Source organism: Cupressus sempervirens, chromosome 7 (genome assembly GCF_028749045.1).
Source record: "Cupressus sempervirens isolate cs-2001-9-10 chromosome 7, ASM2874904v1, whole genome shotgun sequence".
Classification (NCBI taxonomy): domain Eukaryota; kingdom Viridiplantae; phylum Streptophyta; class Pinopsida; order Cupressales; family Cupressaceae; genus Cupressus; species Cupressus sempervirens.
Window position 1 is genome coordinate 251545659 of NC_143124.1, and position 23019 is coordinate 251568677.

Here is a 23019-nt window from a genome sequence, read left to right on the forward strand (position 1 = left end):
TGATGGGTGATTAGAAAAGAGGTGAGTCCAAGGAACTACTCAAATTGATTTTTGCAAATTTGTATTTTAACTTAACAAGGTTTCTTAAATGTCCAAAAATCAAACTTTACCTAGATTGCATGTGGAAAAGAGATTTGTTTTGTTCAATTTTTAGAAGCTCCAAATGAAGTGTTTGATATTGCAATAGTTAATTGATCCTTAGAATTCAAGATTGGATTTGTTGTTTTAACCATGCATTCAAGGAAAATTTTATTTTAATCCATAGCATTCAAGAGTGATTTTAGCAACATGCATTCAAAGAAAAGTGGTTAAACATTCAAGTGTTTTCTTTTGAGCATTCAAGATTGAGATTTTGTGTGTTGTTTTAAGAACTTTGAAGTGCTTTGTTTTAACCTTAGATCATTCAAGATTGTTTTGGACTGAAAAGTGAAAATGACTCTTTGGACTTTGGTTTTCATTCAAGATTTTGTGTTCTAGTTTGCATATTTTAAGCCCAAAAATGATATTCCTAGATTGTTTTGATGCATGAAAATCCTAAGAAACATTCAAGATTTTGCAATAAGACATTTGTTTGGAACAAATAACAAAGCTTTTAGGACAATTTTTTGCAACCATTTAGGACTCTTAGTTTTTATGAGATTTTTTTAAAAGAACTTTAGTGTGCACTTAGTGTTGATTTTGAACCTTTTGAAATGGAAACTTGAAGTTCTTTTTAAATTCCCAAAAATGAAGTGTTCCTAATTTTGCATGAATGTATCTAAAACCTTGATGTTGCAAGGATGCAAATGATTAGATTGGTTTAGTTTCACTTGTTAAAAGATTTTTTCTTTTTTGCAAATTTGTAATTTTTCAATGGATTTAAGTATGATTTGGGGGTTCATTTTAAGCACTAAAAAGAAGTGTGTATGATTTTGCTTTCTTAAAAAAAAAATGGCCAAGATCTCCCACAAGAAGAAGAAGAAGAAGTAGATGGAATAAGAAGAATATAGACAAGAAGAAGAAGAAGAATTTCAAGTTCTTTGTCCACCTATAAGCTTGAAAAATCTGCAAACACTATGAGATAGATTATGAGTTCCTTTGTCTTCTTCATGCTCATGTGGACCTACAAAACCAATTTATACAATCCTACCAATCACAAAAACAAGAAAAATTAGCCAAAATCAGCAAATGACATACAAAACTTGACTAAAAAAGCTAATGTAGATGACCCATGCGGGGTCCCACCGGGCGTGCCAAAATGTATATGAGAAAATGTTAGTATGCTAATAGAAACCAAATTTAAATAAAGCTTCTACAAACTAAAAAAAATTCATAAACTTCAAGATAGACTAAGATGAGCTCTTAATTGAAAATATGAGCCATTAATGGGCTCTCTCAATAAGAAGCTCTCTTGTTGAGTAGCTTTGTCTAAATAGATAGGATGTATGCTCAAGCTTTATGCTTCAAAAAGGGCTTCAATGGATGATTGTAGATTTTTGGTGTGGATAGATGGCTTTAGTATGGATTTGGCTCTCAAAATAGAATTATAACTTTACTTCATGGATTGTGTTATTTTGCAAAGGGGAAGGATCCAATTTATAGGCAAGAGGCTTGAGGGTTTGAGGGCTAAGATGCAAGGATGGGAAAAAGCTTATGGAGGGCTCAGATTGCATGAGAGGAGAGCACATGGATTGTGCTTCCTTATAGCCAATCAAGGAGTGACACATGTCACATGGTGAGAGGATGGAGGAAAGGGGAAGGATGAGTCAACAAAGGAGGCTCAAGGGATAAAATCTTCATAAAGACCCTCATAATGACTTGTAAGAGCAATAAAAGGGCTTGTAAGAGTCATTTATGGCCTAGTGGACTTCATAAAGTTTTATGGTTGAGATATTTTGAGGGTGATGAGAGAAAATTCGACTTGGACTTGATTAGGAAAGTTTTAAGCTTGCTTAGGCTTGTGCAAATGATTAGAGGATGGATTAGGATGGTTTAGGATTAGCTTAGGGATAGGCAAGTGGATGGCATTTAATGAGGGTGGGTGAAGGAGGAGATATTTGTTAACTTTGGCTTGGGTTAGTAAGTTTTAACCCATGCTTAGGGAATGTGACAAGGTTAGGAGGGGATTAGGATTAGGTTTAAAGACATCTTCTAGAAGAGTCTAGATTTTGGAGGAGGATAAAGACTTTCTAGAATAGTCTAGAATTTTCTAGGATGAGGATGAAGACTTTCTAGAAGAGTCTAGAACTTCTTAGGATGAGGATAAATTAGATTTTTAGGAAATAAATAAAGTTTTATTTATTTCAAGGGTTTGGGTTGAGGAGATATTTATTAAAACTTTTTTAATAAACATGAGGATTAATATTTAATTTTAATTAAATATTTTGAGTTGGGATTAGGGGTAGGAAATGATGGGATTAGCCTTTAATCAAAATTAAAGAAGGATTAGAAGATTTTGGAAGAGGTTATTGGTCATAAGGAAATTGGCCAACTTTTGGGAAAAAAATAAATTTTTTATTTATTTTAGGATTTTTGGTCAATTTATTAATTAAATAATTAATAAATAAGGAAATAATGTTTAAATAAGATTTAAACATTTTTGGGAGGGATTCCTTAATTAAATATTTTTAATTAAGATAAAAGGATTTAATGGCATAAAAATTAATTAATTAATTAATTAAATAATTAATTAATTAATAAATGATGATGTCATCAGGAATTTTTCAGAAAATAAAAATACTTTATTTTCTAAAGGATTTTTAGGTGTCTACAATATTGATAATAGAAAAAGCACTAGTGGAGGAGCACTTTTCTTAGGAAAAAGACTGATCAGTCCATAGTAGAAGTTGAATATGTTGCAGTTGCTATCAATTGCACTAATATTGTATGGATCAAACATCTAATACAAAGAATCAAGGAAGAGGTAAGTGAGTCTATGATACTTTATTGTGATAATACAAGTGCTATCAACATATCAAAGAATCCTGTAATGAATGCCAAAACCAAGCATATTGCAATTAAGTATCACTATGTAAGAGAATTGATAGAAGACAAGCAAGGATGGAATATGTCATCTCAAAGGAATAAAATACTTACATCTTCACAAAAGAACTCCCAAAAGATGTTTTTGAGTATCTTAGAAAGAAGTTAGGGGTGATACCCCTAGCTAAGGCTATTTAAGATAAAATGAGATTGCATTGCATCAAATGAATTGATTATTGAAATATTACACATTGATGTAGAGGATACTTACTTTAGTATTTTTCCTAACATAATTAAAGCGCTGAAGTTTCAAATTAGTCACAAGCAAGGTGATAGAGAGAGAGATTGAAGTACATGCAAAAGCTACACTTGCATGTTAAGATGCTGAAATAATATGTCTTCAGCATTGTTGTCAAAGATGAAGAAATGACTGATCAATAGTTGAGGAAGAAGATGAAGAAAAATTGTAGAAAGTGATGTCATTTTTAACATTCATTTCTTTAGAAAACTTATCACTTGTTTCATCAATTCCTCCAAATATGATATCATCAAAAAATATTACTATTATCCACAAACTATTCTTTATTTCTTTCAAATATATTTACTATATGTCATGCCTTTAGGAAATCCATGCTTTGTGAAATAGTTGTCCAACCTTGCATACCAGGTTCTTGGTTCTTGCTTCAGACTATATAGATTTCTTTAGTTTTTGTACCATGTCTTTATCTTCTATCAATGTAAAACCTTAAGGCTTCTCAATATATACCTCTTCTTCAAGTTCTCCTTTTAGGAAGGTTGATTTGACATCCATCTTATATACCTTTAACTTCTTATTCACTACATTAGAAAAGAATATTCTTACTACTTCCATTCTTGCTACAGGTGCATATGTATCCTCATAATATATGGCTTCTTACTGTGAATATCCTTTGCATACAAGTGTAGTGCCTCTTGTATTTGCAATATGTACCTTTTTATATTTTGATCCAAGAGATACATGTTACTCATGTTATTTTTACATTTGAGTTGACCTAAGGGTCATATGTTATACTTCAATTTCCACTATCATAATGTTAGATTGCTATGTTTTTCAGTTGATCATATTTTCATGATGGTGCAATTTTGAGATGATGGTGTTGGTGTTTTAAAATTACTAGGAAAAAAGGGCCCAATACCAAGATACTAAGGAGATAACTTAGTCTAAGGGTTAGCTACCTCCCATACTCAACTACGAAATTTCTAGATCTAGACCCAACTTTAATAGAATTTTAAGGGATTCTCTACGCTTTAAGCTCTGCAAGGCTTAGGTGAGTGCACCTTAGGGAGAAAAGGCTTCATACTTGATATTGTCTTGTATAATTCACTCATCTACTAATTTATTTTTTCATATTTATACCTTATAGAAGATAATGGTCAGAATTCTTCTTAAGTTTACAAATAATTCTTAGTCAAAATAGCTAACTATAACACACACAGATTAATTACAAACTAGTGATGACCAACAATTTAAATTCTTCATACAATAAAGAAATAATTGATTTGATTTTAAATTTTCTCTTTATGTAACTCCATGATTTCTTCAACATGCAATTGAATAAATGATCACTGCCCTATCCATTAGCATTTAGAGTCTACCCAACAATTTTGTCATAGTCAATTGCCCTACAATCACTTATATCAGAAATTAAACATAAACACCATTCTAATGAATATCCTTCTTAAATAACTAGAAATCCTATCAAGTTAATGAAGCATTTACTCAATTCCTTGAATTAAAAGGAATGATAAATTGATATACAACATATCCTAGCTGCATTAAATTGCATAAACCTTGTTCATTCAATCTCAACATAACCATTACAAAATAATGGAGACAAAATTTTGATAAAATAGATATGGTAGAACATTCTCTTTGTATTAATTCTCGATGAAAACTATACAACACTAATGTAAACTAATAAATACTTCAAGGTATGACAACTTCTAATTCAATATGTTCATCTATTCTTAGATTTATAGATGAATACATCACAAAATTTACACTAAAGCATGACTAGACCAAATTTAAGTCTAGCATAACACTATAAATCAAATAAAATTTGGACACTTTCTCTAGCCTTGGGATCTCATTTATATAATATCAGATGTAACAAGCTTTAGGCCTAGAGAAAAAGGATAGTTTTCCTTAAGACAAAAGGTTTTACAAACAAAAAGGTTGTTGTCACAAAAAGATTTGTCCTATCCTCTCTTACTTTACAATAAAATTTCTTTATCAATGATCCTTTTTGGGTGGGACCATTTCCATTATAATCATTTGTTATTGAATTGCTTCATTTGATGATTGGTCCATTTGTAGATGTTGTCTTTCCAACTATGGGACAATCTAATTTTCACATGAAGTGTCAGGCTTTGATACATGGAAATTGATTACAATTCATTGTTCTCCCTCTAGATCATAATGAGTTGTCATGTCCACCATTATAATTGGTTGTTCTTTTGATGAATCATTAGTTTGAATAACTGTCTCTCTTTTTGTAGATAGTTTCTCTTCATTCATTTCTTCTAGTGCATCAATTATCTATAACACATCCAAGTCTATACCATCTTCATCAATTTTTTTAAGTAGGAAGCAATTTTCTTGAGCAAGATCTAACATATACTTGTTGAAAAGTATGTCATTCAGCCAATTGAAGTTCAATATCTCTTGTTGTTTCTTTAGGATATCTTCTCCTGATTTCTCAATTTCATCAAAATCCTTGCTGAAAGAATCAAAGAAAATATGAACTAACACAACTTCCTTAGTTGTCTTGGTGAACCATATGTGATCCTTTCCATTTATTAATTTATTTAGTCTAATTCACATCAGCTCATCCAACTCTTTAACCCATTCTTATTTTTCCTTCAATTTATCTATAGCCTTAAGTGCATGAGAAAAAATCTAAAAACTTTTACTAAGATATTTTGAAAAATAATTGATAATCTCATTTGTAGCACAATTCTCTTATTACAAAAGTTAGAAAGGTCATTATTCATATAAAATGTTTTTTTGTACTTGTTCACAAGAAAAAATATGAACTAAACAACATAAAATAGTAATAACATTATCCCTACTATTCCATTTGTTCACAATTGGTTTCAAAATGGCCCCATTACTTTTCAGCTCATTCCACACATCAATTAATTTTGAAAATTGTTCATAAAATATAGGCTAGCCTATCCTATTTACTAAATACATAATTGTGTCTCGTATTTTGTTTTCATATTTAATACCTAACTCAACATGCATTGACCATAATTTAGTCTTTTCTACTTCAAGTTCTTCAACTGTATAGAATCTGTGTTTTTGTGGGGTAGTTGGAATTTCTACAATTGGAATTGTGTTGAAAGATGAAAGTGGAGGACGAGGAGGATAAGTAATCCTAGGTTTTCTATATGTCTTTTATATCCTCTCATTTTATTATCAAGTGCAATCCTCTTCTACACTTCCTTATTATAAGCATCCAACACCTATTCATTTGTTTCTTGTAACTCTAATTTATGCCTTTTCTCTTTCCTTTTAGTGGCTAATATGATATTAGTTGTTTCAAAATTGAATTATGATGCCTCATCATTTTGAGTATCCTCTACCCTCTTAACAATCAAATTTCCATCAATTTAGAATCACTAGTCTAAGAGTAGCGAGCTTTGGATCCCCTTTTCAAAGACCAGATTACTAGGGCAGCATGATATACACTAAATTTAGTGCGATTGAGTGCCTTTTACTTTTCCTCATAGGTGAGAGTATTGAATACCATTAAATCTACAATGTCCCAATTTGGCAAGAGTAAAACTCCAGATGATCTGATCATTCTACTTCCTTCTTCAAAAGTTAGACTATTGAATTCTTGCATCATTTCAGCCTTTATCTCATCTTGTATAATTAAATCTTCCTTTTTTGTCTCCTCATCTTTCCTCTTCCAACATCTTTCTTCAAAGTTCTCAGTTTTTTTCCTCCAAGAAAATTGGTAGAAAGCCCTTGATTTGACAAAGTTATCATCTAACAAAAATTCATGGCTAGCCTATTCTATTATAGGATCTCATTCATTTCCTTTGTAATCAATAATAGTTAGTTCAAGGTTAGGAATAGGAGATTCCTAGGGATTTATTTCCTCCATTTCTACAATAGTAATAAACACTCCCCCTCAAGATCCAATTTGCTCAATCTATTCTCCAATAAGCTTTTCCTCTCCTATATGCAAGGGATATTGAGATGGAGTGTAATCTTCTCCTATTCATACATGTATCTCTTGTATCATCTTTATTTTATGCATCATCTCTTTAGGCCTTTCTTCCAATTTAAATACTATTGTTACAATAGTTTTGGTTTATCCAACAATCTCTTTTCCTTTGGCAATTATTTTCACCCTGGTCCTAATTATGCTATAACCCATTTTCTTCTGAATAACCAATTATCTTAAAACTACCATAGGAGTGAAAGATATTTTTTTCATTACATCCCTTTCTCTATAAAAATGAGTAGTGATGAGAATGGCTTTCATTTCATTAATTTGTATCTATGATCTCTACAGAGGTTATCATTAACTTATTTACTTTGTCAGTTGATATTTTGGCATCCTTCAAAGAACTATATTCTTTCTTAAAATGGTTAATGAATTCCAACACCCTAGAATAAATTGTTCATTTTTCTTTCTTAATTTATTGTTCTTGTAGGGATAACTATTTTCTTACCATATCCTCAGGGAAATATAATTCTTGTTTGTGAGCATTGGTCTTAGCCCTATTTCTAAAAATCTCAAAAAATTCTTCACTATCATTGAACCTAGAATGGGATAATGGCATCTTATATGGGCTTAACAATTTATCTAAGAATAACCATCCACCCTATGTAATTATGAATATGTGTGCCATAGTGCAGGATGGAAAATAGAGCCCCTTGACCTACCAGTCAATTTTGACTCTTCCAAACCACCTATTTTCCATACAATTTTAGCCACTCCTACCTTAAGGGGCACTTGATGGGGTAGCACATGTGGGGTTCCTTGGAATTCACACACTCTATAAACTATAAATATTGGATATGGTATAATATCTTGCCACTTATTAGAAACTTTCAAATTATTTGCGCTATCCATGGGCCTAATGAAGTTCAACAGTACCTTGGGTATTTTAAGATTATCCTTTAGAAAAAGATTTTTTAGTTTGGATGCAAAATACCTATCAAATCTTACAAAACTAGCCCCCTCTACATCCCACATCATGTTTGCACTCCATAATTGAACTAGTAGACCTTCTTTATCATGCTCTATTGTCAATATTATTTCCTTCTCAAAATGTTTAACTCCTTTAAAAAGAAACATGTGCATCAATAAAGAGTAAAACAAAAAAGTTTTCTCATTTTTTCCTTTAGCAATCCCTATTATACCTTTATGAATTTCCTTAGCTAGAATATATGTAAAATCAAAAATAATATCAAATCCAAAGGAAGAAATATGCACCGTCATATACATGAACTTTATTGGCATAAATTCTTCTTCATCTTCACTCAAAACCCTACACAAAGTCATGTATATATCTATAGCTCTAGAATTGAAAAACTATTTCTTAAAAGGTTCTTTGGTTGAAGCTATGACAAAGGTCATGTTTCCAATTGCATCCAAATGCCCTCTTAGTTCCCCCTCCCTAATCTGATCCTTGTGGGACAAATATTCCTTCTCCAAACCCTAAAATTTAATAACCTCATTACAATCTATAGTAGGATCCATTCCAAAAACCACTTGTATTTTTTCTTCAGTGATCTTCATCAAACATTACCCATTAGTTCCCCTTATCATTTAGACTATTGGATTATAACTTTGGAACATAGCAGTGAAGTGGTCTAAACTCATAAAAATTCAATGGACTGCCAATTTACCTAGGTCAAACTTCCAAACATTACCATGAGGAGAAAATAATTTTCTCTCTAAAAAAAATTTCTTGAATAATCGTAGCATAGTTTTAAATGTCACCACATCCTAAGCCCAATTTATCCTATCATATAAACCACCTGCAACTCTTAACCTAGGGTTCAGAGGGACCAGCTTCTTTATTTGTACAGAATAATTGGTAGATTTGCTCAATTGTTCCAAAAAATCATTGTGAATATTTCTATTAGCATAATCAATTTTCCTATAGAAACCCTTCTTTGGAGGCATTTTGAATGATAATATGATAAAAGCCAAGATTCTACTTGTAGGTGGAAGAACCACTTACTTTGATACTTTACTTCTTGCTTGACTATTGTAGTAGATCATTTGATATAAATATTCGCAATTTATGTAGGTACCACACTCAAAAGTTTTAACAATTCCTTGCCAAAGTAAAACATTCAATTTTCTTTGTTACAAATTTTGTAATAGTTTACATAGGAAGCTTTTAATTCTCATAACTAAGTTTTAGTAAATAGGGTGGCATTCTATTTAAAATTTGAAAAGGCATTGTTAATTTACAAGAATCTAGTGATCAAGAAATAAAATGCAAGTTGATTCAATTTCAAATGCTTTGACTTGGCAATCAAATCAATTAAACCTTGACATATAGGTTCTCCAAACCCTATGGCACTTCCTATGTTATTACTACATGTTCCAAGATACGTGTCAATCTTTCGTTATGTCACTATGGCTAGAAGTCAAGGAGTTTCTACTAGCAACATAACAACATCCCTTGATCTTTCATGCATCTGACGATTAAGGATTATATTATAATCTTTAATAAGAATGAGCCACCCATACTATGTGTAAGCTCCTTGCTATGTCACTATGATTAAGAATCATGCAACTCTAGCTAGCGACATAGCGACAACCACTCAATAAATCTTCAATCTGATGACAAATAATGAGAACTATGTTACAAACTATGCCAAACCCAATGGGACATGTGTTTCATTGTTGTTATCACACCATGTGTATCCAATAGGAAATTTTTACTAGAGAAGTAGAAACAATCATTGATCCTTAGAAGATCTAATGGTTATAGTCAAACGTAGAATTTCTTTATGATTTTCCCATTACAGCTAAAATACGAACATACAAGGTAATATTTTGATAGAAAATCCTCAACAACTCCTTTGTATGGGTTGGCCCTAACAATTTCCATTTGTTAAATCCTCCCTATGTAAATATAATTATTTACCTTATAACTTTTCATAAAGAAAAAGTGATAGTCATGGACTCACTTTGAGATCAATGGTGTACAAATATACGTTAAGAAACTTTCCTACCTTTTTGAGTACTAAACAAGAAATGGACACATGTCACCTTTTCTAACAACCTTACTAGCCACAAAGGAAAATGGCCCACTACACTACATGTCTCCCTCTCATTATATCTCTATAATTAGAACATCCAGAACTTCTATGAGTGGCATAATTACACCTATTGATCTTTCATGCATCTTACGATGATGAACTTATTTTGCAACTTTACCACCATTGGGTTCCTTGGACACGTGTCACTTCATCACCATGTTGCTATGGTTTAAAAATTCTCATACTATCAAAGCAACATAATGATGACCCTTGATCTTTTAGGAAGACCAAGGGATGTCATGATCTAGTCATTTCTTAAGTATAAAATGTAACCCTTGTAAAGTCAAAAGATAATAATAATAAAAGTCGTGTTATATTCATGAATCTTGAATTGAGGGTAAGGTAAAGTGATGGGGGGAAGACTTTGTAAAATGAGGCTTTTAAAAGTTTTCTAGAAATTCCCATGCTTTTCTTCAAATCAAGTATACTTGGTCTAGTAAATCAAGGGACAAGCAACACTAGTGTAATGAAAATTAGGGGTTTTTTTAATCTAGGACATACATCAATTTGAAAACAAAACCCCTAATATTTTAGAAAAGAAACTAAAATTTTACAATAAAATGCATAAATCTTTAAAAGGTGAAAAACTAAGCTAATAGATAGTAGGTTTATGATAATATCTAGCTATCTGATATTTGGACATATCTGTGGTTTGGTTATATGATTGGATTTAATGTTATGGTTATTTACATCATTCTTACTTTGTCATTATTTATGCAAACATGATTAATATAAGTAGATTATTATGGAATAATTAAATAAATGGTTAAATTGGGATATTTAATGAATTTATTATTTTTTTATGTTATTATATACAATTGCATTTGATCATGTGTTTTAGTGTGCAGGGATTGTATCCCTAGTAGTGACATGTCGAGTTAGTGATTCATTAGTTCATATTTTACCAATGTCTTCCCTATATGGTGGACACATCTTATTTGATTTCTTGAATTAAACATTTCAATGATTTGATTAAATCGAGACTCATTTAAATTATGTGATTAAACATATGAACGTGTCTGGAGGTTCACATTATCATTAAAGTTATTAAGGAATTTCTATGATTTTGGGTTTTTGAGCTTTATTTCAATTGATTTTTATTTATGGAATCTTTTCCATGGATGAATTCCAATTACTTGGAATAGCTTGTTTATGTTTGGGTTGATTTATGGTTTAACTAGGTTACCTGGTTACTTGCCCTAATTGATTATTCACTTAAAAAGTGAATAAGTATCTAGAGAAGAAATTAATTCCTCACTTCTCACTTTTGTAAATTATAAATTTGATTTCTTTATTCCAAAATCATCTTATGGAGGATTGTGTTTTGATTTCTTGCAAGAGCTACAAACATGGAATCTTTGCAAGATTGATATTGTTAGATCCAGCTCAGGGAGACCTTTCTTTTGCTAAGACTTTCAACAACTTCCTCATGTTATTTATTTTATCTGGCTGATTCCCCTTTTAGCCCTTTTGGCTGTCAGGTAAGGCTCTCCAATTTTTTTTTTTCAGCTCCATTTCTACTTTCATTTCTAGTAGTTTTATGTTGGGAGGCTGATACCTAGTGTTCTCCTCCATTTCTCATTTCTAGCTTTGTTTGATAACTCTGGTGTGACCATTTCCCTGATTTTCAAGATGAGGGCTTGGGGTTTTGCACTATTATGCTGGTAATTTTTTAATCAAATTTTCAAACCTAGATTTTCTTTGATTTTTGTGGCTTTTCCACCCTAATAAAAAATGGGTTTTAATTTGAATTTTTTGAGTTTTGAGGCTTTTACCTCAATTTGCACATCACCCAATTTTTTTATGTTTTATTGGCATGATGTTGGTCATGGACTAGGATCATTCATAGGATGTCACTTAGACCATTGTTGCACTTTTATGTTGTAGTGAACATATGCTTCATCTTTCATCCTCAACTTGGTTTCATTTGAGTCTTATTTTACTTTTTCTCTTATCCAACCTTATTATAAGATCTTCATAATGGTGGTGAATCCACCCACAAGCATGTGTGCATGCATTTTTTGAGTGAATTGCAAGGCTTCATCTCCGATTTTATTTTGGTTGAGTTATGTTAATAATAATTAGGTTAGGAATATGCATGCCTAGGGGCACTCATCATTGGATGAGTATGTGTATGGTAGGGTAGCTTCATGGAGGGGATTTATACCACAACCTTGGTGGCTTTTCCAAGCTTGGTGGAAAGATGGATTAAAAAGTGATAACTAAATGAATTACCTAGGTAATAAATTTAAGATAATAAAATTCTATGTGAGAACTTGTTGTTAGGTTGAGGACACAGTGCAAGAGCCTTATGTTTAGAAGTTGACTGTACATAGTGTTAGCTTGGGCTTCTGATAGCAAGCATGTTCCCCTCTAGGAAAGTCCCTACATAGTTTCCCATTGAGTGTGTGACTAGGACTTGTCATACTTGCATTGTCTAATGATCTTGGTTTTAGTCATCATTTTTGTTTGGTGTGAGTGTTAGGCATGTAAATTTTCTTATTGTGTTTTTTTGGTTGGACCATTATCTCCATAAATGTAGTGGGAGTGCACCCATGGGTTCTACATGGTTGGGAGGTGTAGCTATCTATACCAGTACTAGTGATTGGTGTACAAACATGGTCTATTATTCTAGTGTGACTAATGCTTGATGTGCCACTTGGTATAATTAAGATTTTGGAGTATGCTTCCTTGTGTTTTATGCTTTTATTGGAATTCTTGGATATCATCCTGTTAGTATATTTGATGCATTCCTATATTATGATGTTTACCATATGATTAGATTATGTTCACTCATTGTGATGTTTCTTTCATATGTTTCCTGATATTGCTATTTTTTAGATGGTTAGTTGCTTGTTCCATCTTACTTCTCTTTCCATTTTATTGTTATGGTGTTCAAGTTTTGAAGCCTCAATTTGTGGATCTAGTACTCCATGGTGTGGAGGAATTATCTTCCCTATCTTTTCATATTTTTTTTCCTTCCTTGCTATTGTATTTCCTCGTGTAATATTGTACTCTCTCATGTGAAGGTTATTGGTTTTTCATAGAGGCTTACATTTCTTTATGTGCCTATTTATGCTTCCTTGCATGAGCCTTGACATCATTGTAGTGGTTTTGGTAGTTGGGTCAAGAGTTTTTTTAGGTGAGAAGGTAGTTCGTCACATGGAAAGGCACACTTTCTTGAGTGAAATTGTCAATTGTGTTTTCTCGTGTGGAAAATAGTAGGTATGTCTGCTATTTTTTGGAGAACGCAATTTGGTGTTTTGTATTACCTTTAGCATTGTTTCTTTTTCTAGGTTTTGATAAATTAAAGATTTTTTGTTTTTTTTCATCTTTGGTTTTCTTCTTTCAATTTGAGCATGTCAATTGGTGGTGACACTTGCAATTTTTTTGGTAGATAGGTTTTTGGTTAAGTCTTCCATTGTGATCTTTATGATCATTGTATGTTTATTGCCACATGCATCCATACTGGTTTAAAAAAAAAATCTTGGCTTTTATTTATCCTTTTTCCAAGGATCTTTATGCAGGCCATTATTATAACTCTATCATTTTTATTTAGAACTCCACCTTTCTCATTCATCTTATTTCAAAATACCCATTTGGTTCCTATCATATTCTTATCCTTAGGACTATGAATTAACTCCCATGTTTCATTCTTCACAATCTGATCTAGTTCTCCCTTCATTGCTTGAATCCAATGATCATCCTTACATGCTTCATCTGCACTCTTAGGTTTAGCTTGCAAAATTAAACATATTTATTCATTAAATCTATTTCTTTTGATCATAACTTTGTCTTTACTTCCAATTCTTTTCTCCTGAGGGTGATTCCTTTTCAAATTTCTATTAGGGGTATGAATTGAGATCTCAAATCTTATCTAATCTCTAGGTTCAGATCTCTACTACCCTCGTTGCTAAATATTTAATACATCATTCTATAGATCATTGTTAGTCTCAAAGAAAACTTCTTCATTATCTCTAAAACTTCCATAATAATCTTCATCAATAATAGTTACTAAAGCTAGCTCCTCTCATACTACCTCTTTTTCAACCATCAGAGGCTTAATAACTTTATTAGATTATAAATTCTATCTAGATTTTGATGCTCTCATAAGACATCTTGATAAAAAATAACCATGATATTTACATGTCCAAAAAATGAAAATATTCATACCTTCTAGTTCCCTTTTCATAAGTAGAACAATACCTTCATTGATCTTCTTGTCTTCTTCACATGAGCATCTATCTTTACCTCTATTCTTTCTTATCCAACAAAAAGATTTTGGATTAGGAAAATTAATGCTCATATCTTTACACATATCTCACAACTCACCAAGAAGTTCTATCTTCTATAGGATGAAATTTTCTCTATCTGACTTTCTCCTATCTCTTCGAGGATTTTCATGATCTCTCAAAGTTTTTAAGTGTATCCTTCAAGGACCTGATGCTATGATACCAATTGTTAGAATCTATAGTCCACCAATATAACTAATAGATGGGAGCCGAATCAATTATCAACTTTAAACAAACATAATCGTATGAGTAATATAATCAAAAGCCACAAAAACATAGTCATGCAAAATAACACTAGATATATTAACAAGAGAAACCCTTTATTAGAGGGAAAACCCTAGCAGGAATGGTACTCACAAGATGATTTACTAATATAAATATTACTTGTTAGAGGATAGAACTTGTTAGGAGTCTATAACAAAATTTAGTACATATCAGTCCCTACTAGGAGACTTTCAATCCCTATTCAAAGATTCCATCCATGTTAGGTGTTGTGCCAACCTTATTAGGAGTTATGGAAGATAGTTGGAGAAACTACCTAAACACCTTCAAGGGAAAGACCAATGAACCCACTGTCCAAATGATCTTTGTATTATTCCTTGAAAAATAATAGATTTGAATAGTAATTTCTTCCCCTGTCCTATATGCTAGACCACTTCTTACTTTTGATCTTGTAACGAGATCACAAATCTTGCATCCAAGAATCCTTTAGATCATTTACTCACATTAACCAAATACTTCGCTCATTTTTTCACTTTGCACTTCATACAATAAATGGGTACTCTTTTGAAACAAGGAATACATCTTTCCTTTTCACCTTATCTTCAAAATAATTCCTTGAGTCAGCCTTCATGCTTTCCCAATTAATTTTAATAAGTTATTTAATTAATTACAATTATAATAGTACACATGAAATATTAGGGCTTGCACACTTTGTAATGTCACCATCCTATTTTCCTTTGTCACTCTGTGACTATGCATCTCTTTATTACATCTTACATGAAAGATATAATACAAACATTAGAAATTTCTTTCTAAACACTCTATCATTGCACTGCTATCATTAAATTAGGTACAACTATCATACATCTTCAACTTACATGATGTACATTGAACCACATCATTAGGAAATTTTACTAAACATGTTCATGACTATGCATCACTAGACAAGAAAATCCTTGTCCATAAAACTACAATCTCTCTCTATCACTCTGTCAGTCTTCATAGACTTACTGCTATGTTGAAATCAATGACAAACATAGTCATGAATGCAACATCTCAATACTCTCCAATGCTTAGCATACCCCCCCTCCCCTCAGAAAAGTAGTATCATCAACATTCATGCTAATAATGTGCCCCTTTGACATTCATCGAAACATAAATGAAATACATCTAAGTTCTAAGAATAACAAAAAATAGTCCATTATTTCTATAGTCACTTTCATCTTCTCAAATAATCTTCATTAATCAAATCCAAAAACCTCTAGAACATTTCACTATTCTTCCTCTTCTCTAAGATTGACAATAGTTATTTAGAGTAAACAACTCACAATACATATCTCTCACATAGAGATATTTCTCCTTTTTCTTTACACGAATCTATCTAAATCTCCTTAATAAAGTAGAGATTTCCATGCACTCTCACCATACATACTATGGAGATTTTTTTCATGTATATTGTCCCCCCCATTGACATCAATGAAAATGTCCTAGTTATGTCAATTTACTACTCTAGGTCTTCAACCAACTCAAGTGTCCAAAGACATTATTCAAGACCAAATACCAAGAGTTCTCAATGACTCTACTCATCATAGGAACTTCCACATAAGAAAAGCATCAACATTTAATCCATTCTAGCAATAGTACTTTATACCACTAGACTGATGCATTTACTACATAATCTACTCAAAAGTAGGTAGGGGCATAACCCCAAGCATACCTCTAAAGTACTCAAATGTATTTATGGATAATGACCTTGTAAAGATATCTACAATCTAATCTTTAGTACTCACATATTCTAATTTGATCTCTTTTTTTGTTTCTTTCTCTCTCAATAGAAGATACTTAATCTATATATGCTTAGTCTTAGAATGCAATACAAGATTATTATACATACTAACTATACTTATATTATCACAATAAATGATAACAGGTTCTACAAACTCAATTATGATATTCTTCATTATCTATTTTGTCCATATCACTTGGTTACAATTATTTTTGGCTACAACATACTCTCCCTCAATTGTACTCTCAAAAATACAATCTTGTTGCTTTCTTAACCAAGAAACCAATCTTTCTCTAGTAAAAGTTCTCTGCCACTGGTGCTCTTTCTATCATCCATATTTCCTACCCAATCTACATCAGTATATGTACATAGAGTTAATTTAGTCAATCTATCATACCAAATACAATAGTATGATATTTCTTTCAAATGTCCAAATATCCTCATTACTATTTCATTATTGTATTAATTAGTATCATATTGAATTCTAGCTACAACCCTAACTTTATTTTCAATATTTGGTCTAGTTTGAGTCAAATATTGCATACCCCCAATCATAGATTTGTACTTCTTTACTTAATTTAAGGTATCTCATCCTTCCTAGATAACTTATGACTAGTTATCATAGGTGTCCCTATAGTCTTACAACTTTCCAATCCAAATATTTTAAACAAATATTTCAAGTACTTAGCTTGTGAAACAAAAATACATCACAGTTCGAAACAATCTATAATCCAACAAAAAACTTCATTCCTCCTATCATGCTCATTTCAAACTCATTTTCGATATCTTAAGAAAACTTATCACTTGCTTCATCATTTACTCAAAATATGATGTCATCAACAAATATTACTATTATTATCAAACCATTCTCATTATATTTCAAATATAAGTTACTATTTGTCCTACTATTAGCAAATCCAAGATTTGCCAAATAGTTGTCCAACTTGACATACCAAGTTATTAGTTCTTGCTTTAGACCATATAGAGATTTCCTTAGTTTTCATACCATGTCTTTATCTTTTATTAATGGAAAATTTTTAGGATACTCAACATATACCTCTCATTCAAGGTCTCCATTTAGGAAGGCTGATTTAAAATCCATTTGATATACCTTGGAGTTCTTATTCACTACATAAGCCAAGAAAATTCTTACTAATTCCATTATGGATATAGGTGAATATGTCTCCTCATAGTCTATTCATTCTTATTGTGAATATCATTTGCATACAATTCTAGCATTGTTCTTCACAACTTTTCCTTGCTAATTCATCTTTTCTTTTAATACCCATTTGGTTCCTATCACATTCTTATCTTTAGGTCTAGGAACTAACTCCCATGTTTCATTCTTCACAATCTAATCTAATTTTTTCACCATTTATTGAATCTTATGATCATCTTACATTCTTAATCTCCAATCTTGGTCCAACTTGAGAATTGAAACATACTTCTTCAATTGCTATGTTTGTTTTCATCACACCTTTATCTTTGTTTCCAATTATATGCTCTAGAGGGTGATTCATTATCAGATTCCTATTAGGGGTAGGAGTTGTCATCTCAACTCTTAGCTTATCTCTAGGTTAACAACTCTAATCAATTGTTAATACTTCATTCTTTAAGAAAGTGTTAGTCTGAAAAAAAACTCCTGCATTATGTCTAGCAATTCCATAATCATCTTCATCAATAATAGCTACTAAACCTAGCTCCTTTTTAACTTTTACAGGCTTAATAAATTCATTAGAAAATGAATTGTATCTAGATTTTCTTTCTCTCATAGGACATCTTAATGAAAAATAACCAAGATCTTTACATGGCCAACAAATTAATATTTTCATACTTTCTAGTTCCCTTTTCATGAGTAGATCAATACCTTCCCCAATATTTGTTTCTTCTTCAAATTAGGATCTATCTTTTCCTCTATTATTTTGTATGAAACAAAATGATTATGGATCAATAAACTAAATGCTTATATCTTTAAACATATTTGGCAACTCACTAGGAAGTTCTATCTTTTCTAGAATGAAGTTTCATCTATTTGACTTTGGACTATCTCTTCTTGCCATGATCTCCCAAACTTGTTACACTTATCCTTCAAGCACCTGACGCTCTAATATCAATTTTTGAATATGTTTTCAACCAATATAACTAAGAGGGGGGGTGTAAATCATATATCCAACTAATATCACAATTATCAAATTTAAAAACACTTGACCATACAAGTAATATAATTACAAACCATAACAAGATACTCATACACAATAACACCAAATCTGTTAACTAGAGAAACCCTTGATCAGTAGGAGAACCTTGATGGGGATGGTACACACAAGATGATGTACTAATTAAATATTCCTTGTTAGAGGATGGACTATGTTAAGAATCTATAATAACATTTAGTACATATTAATCCTTCTTAGGAGACTTTGAATCCATGCTAGTAGATTCCAACCCTATTAGGATTTGTTCCAACCCCTCTTGGAGTTGTGCCAACCATGTTAGGAGTTGTACCAACCTATTAGGATTTGTGGAAGATAGCTTGACCCACTATCCAAAAATATTCAAGGGCAAGACCAATGAACTCATTGTCCAAATGATCTCTATATTATTCTTATAGAATAATAGAATTAAATAGTACTTTCCTCCTCTATTATATCAACTAGACCTCGTCTCCTTTTCATCTTGTAAATAGATCACAAATCTCTCATCCAATAATCCCTTGGATCTCTTACTCACATTCACAAAACACTTTTGTCCTTTTCCCACTTCACACTTCATTTAATAAACAGGTACTCTTTTCAAACAAGGAAAAAATATTTCCTTTATACCATATATTTAAAATAATTCCTTGAGTTAGGCTTGAGGCTTTCCCAATTAATTAAAATGATATAATTAATTAATTACAATTAGAATAGCATTTTTATTTCACATCTATAAAATAATTCACATCTATGATGCTATGGCTTACACACTTGCTGATGTCACTAACTAACTATCCTCTAACACTATTTGACTATTCATCTCTATATTACATCTTAGATGTAAGATATAATACAAACATTAGAAATTACTTTTCAAACACTCTATTCATGAACTACTCTCAGTAAATTAGGTACATTTTTTGTACATATTTGACTTGTATATTGCGCATTGAACCACATTATCAAGACACTATACTGAAAATGAGCATGAATGCACATCACTAGATAAGAAAATACTTGTCCATACAACTACAATCACTCTTTGTTACTCTGCCAGTCTTCAGGAAGACTTAGTTCTATGTTGACATAAATGAAAAAATAGTCATTAGTGCATCATGTTAATACTCTACAATTTTTAGGATACTCCCCAAAATTACTACCATTAGAATTCATGCCAACACAAACTTCTTGAGAAGAACAAGTCTATAAACACTTTATAAAGAACATTGGTAGAAATTCTAGACTATTTCAAGAAGACAATATAGTCAACTATCACAAATCTAGAATTACAAGTTAAAGTGAAAGAATTAGTGAAATCTTTTCAAGAAGAATTCACAACCTTGTCAACAATTTCTTTAGGTCAAGCACAGATGAAGCATGATGCATCACTATTTGACACAATATGTACCAATTTAAAAATAACCTAGAGACACTGAATGTGTGCGTTAAAGAGCTAAGGGAAAGTATAGATGAAGGAAAAAATTTTTATGGACATTGCACAATGTCATGCAACCATATATCAAATTTTGGTAATTAGATCAAAGCCCAAATGAGTGATCGTTAAACCCTCACTATCAAATTGTAGCAACTAGAGGCTAGTATTAAAGACTTTGGAATATAGATGGAGACAATTCACAATTTTATTAGAAGCATTTAATATAATAAAGAGAAGGTAATAAAGAGATTCTCTATTCTTAGAGAATATTTATCTCCTAAAGTTGTCATTTTGTAGAGGCAATTGGAGGAGTGTCTTGCAACGAAGGTGTCCTATGATAAATTTTCCTATAGTGACTTGAGTGCAATAGAAGTGGCATCTAATGAACTTTTCACACTCATCAATATATCTAATATATTCAAGGAAAACTAGAAGTACTTTGACAAGATAAGACATTATTTTACAAATTTCATATCTAGAATGCAAAGTTGATCAGAAGGCAACACAATTTTGTGGGTATAGACTTTTGACACCTTTGTCATTGATTTCAAAGGGGGATAAGTATGTAAGGAAAAATGTATATGTACATGTTTTTATTTGTAAGGGAGAAGCATGTAAAATTTTATATGTATTTTTAAGGGGGGTTTAGCTAGGTGTTGTAAAGGAGTTATAAGTAATGCAATGATCCATCAAGACATGAATAAAAAGTTTATGTTTTGAAGGCATTTCATTTTGTATTTATTTTCTTTTTATGACATCATTTTGGGACTTAGTCAATTTTTCCAAATGTTTCCATCAATTCCAAAGGGGGAGATTGTTGGCCATATGGCTAGGTAGATGTATGAGTGTTGTCATTTATGGCTACTAATGTAGCCCAAACCTTTTCAAATTATTACTCAAAAAAAATACTAACACAACATAGATTTTCAAAATACCAAATTCTTAATTAAAATTCTCCAACTGTACTCTACCTTGCAATGAAAGAAAATGCCTACTTATTACAATTTTGAAAAATACCATATTTGGCAGATTGTTAGATTTTTGGTAATTTCCAAAACCCATCATAGGAATCCTAGTTTTTCTCAAGAAAAACCCCCAACTAAGGAAAGATGAGTTTCCAACTAATCCATGAAATCAATAATATGATTTTAGATTTATAACAAAAAAAACATTCTAGAAACTTGAAGAAAAATTAGAAAAACCAAATTTTAGAGGTGAAGGGGAAATTTTAGGCTCCCAAAAAAATGTTAAAATGGCCATCTATCAAGTTGAGTTGGATTAGAAATGTAAATAATTCCTTCTCACACAATTTCATGTAAAGTTTTAGCCAAAACCCACATCCAAGTCAAAAGTTATGATTCCTAAAAATTGATGCATCATTGTCCCCTTGTTGAAAGAAATACAAATCCTACAAGTGGATGTCTATGAATTGCTGCAATTTTATTGGATCAAGGTAGTCTTCTTGTCAAGAATTTTAAAAATATTTTCCTTCTTATTATTGGGGAGGTGAGGTTTCCAACGCACCCCCTGACCGTCATCTGCATTGAGAACAACTCCATGGAATGTGTATAATCAAAAACATAAAAAATAGGAGAAATGTCAAGATTTTTTGGTAGGCTGACCTCATAAGAATTATCATTAATCTTTTTTGATGATATTGTAAACCCCTATCTTTTTATACTTCAATTTATGATAGGTGTCTGTAGGAAACTGTTCATGCCTTAAGTAAACCATCACCAAGTCACCAATAGAAAATATTTGTTGCCTCCAAGTAGCATCTGTAGCAATCTTGTAATTCACATTACTATCCTAGAACTTTTAGATAACATCTTGTTGGAGCTAGTGAAGGTGTACAGTAAAGGAAACTTCATCATCATTAATTTTGTCTCCCAACAGAAGTGACACAAGATCTAGAACAACTTGAGGATTTCTACCATAGTCAATTTGAAATGGAGATTTTTTAGTGGATTTGTTAATAGAACTTTTATAGGAAAATTCTGCTAGGGGTAATACCAGGTCGCATTTTTTAGGCTTCTCCCCCATAATGTAGTATAATATATTTCCCAAACTCCAATTTACTACATCTGGTTGTCTAATCTTTTGAGGATGATAAGAACTACTAAATTGTAACTGTGTTCCTAATTTCCTCCAGAGAGCCCTATAAAGATGGCTTAAGAAGTTAGTGTCTCTATTAGAGGTAATGGTCTTTGGAAGGCCATGTAAATGAACAACTTCTAGGAAGAATAGTTCTTCTACTCTAGTTGCATTGTTGGCCTTTTTACAAGAAACAAAGTGGACCATTTTTGAAAAGAAATCAATAACCACAAAAATAAAAACTCTAGCTTAATGAGTGTGTGGCAGACCCAATACAAAATCCATACTCACATCAATCCATGGTTCAGTGGGTACTAGTAAAGGCATGTATAAGCTTATATTTTGTGAATTTTCTTTAGCTACTTGATAGATTCTGCACTTTGCCACATATTTAGTGATGTCCCTCTTTATCTTAGGCCAATAATTTACTCATCTTCAACCAAGTTTATTGGTTTGTCCTTTCCAAAGTGTCTAGCTAGTCCACCACTATGAAATTTCCTAATAATATTTGCTCACATGGATCCTCATAGTATACATAGTTGTTTACCCTTAAAGAGGTAACCACCCTACTTAAAATAGTTAGCTTTCACATGATGCAACTTACCAAAAGATGAAGCCTTTACTTGTTCTACAATTTCCCAAAAATTGCCATTAGTTTAATACAAGGTCTTAATACCATAAAAAATAGTAAC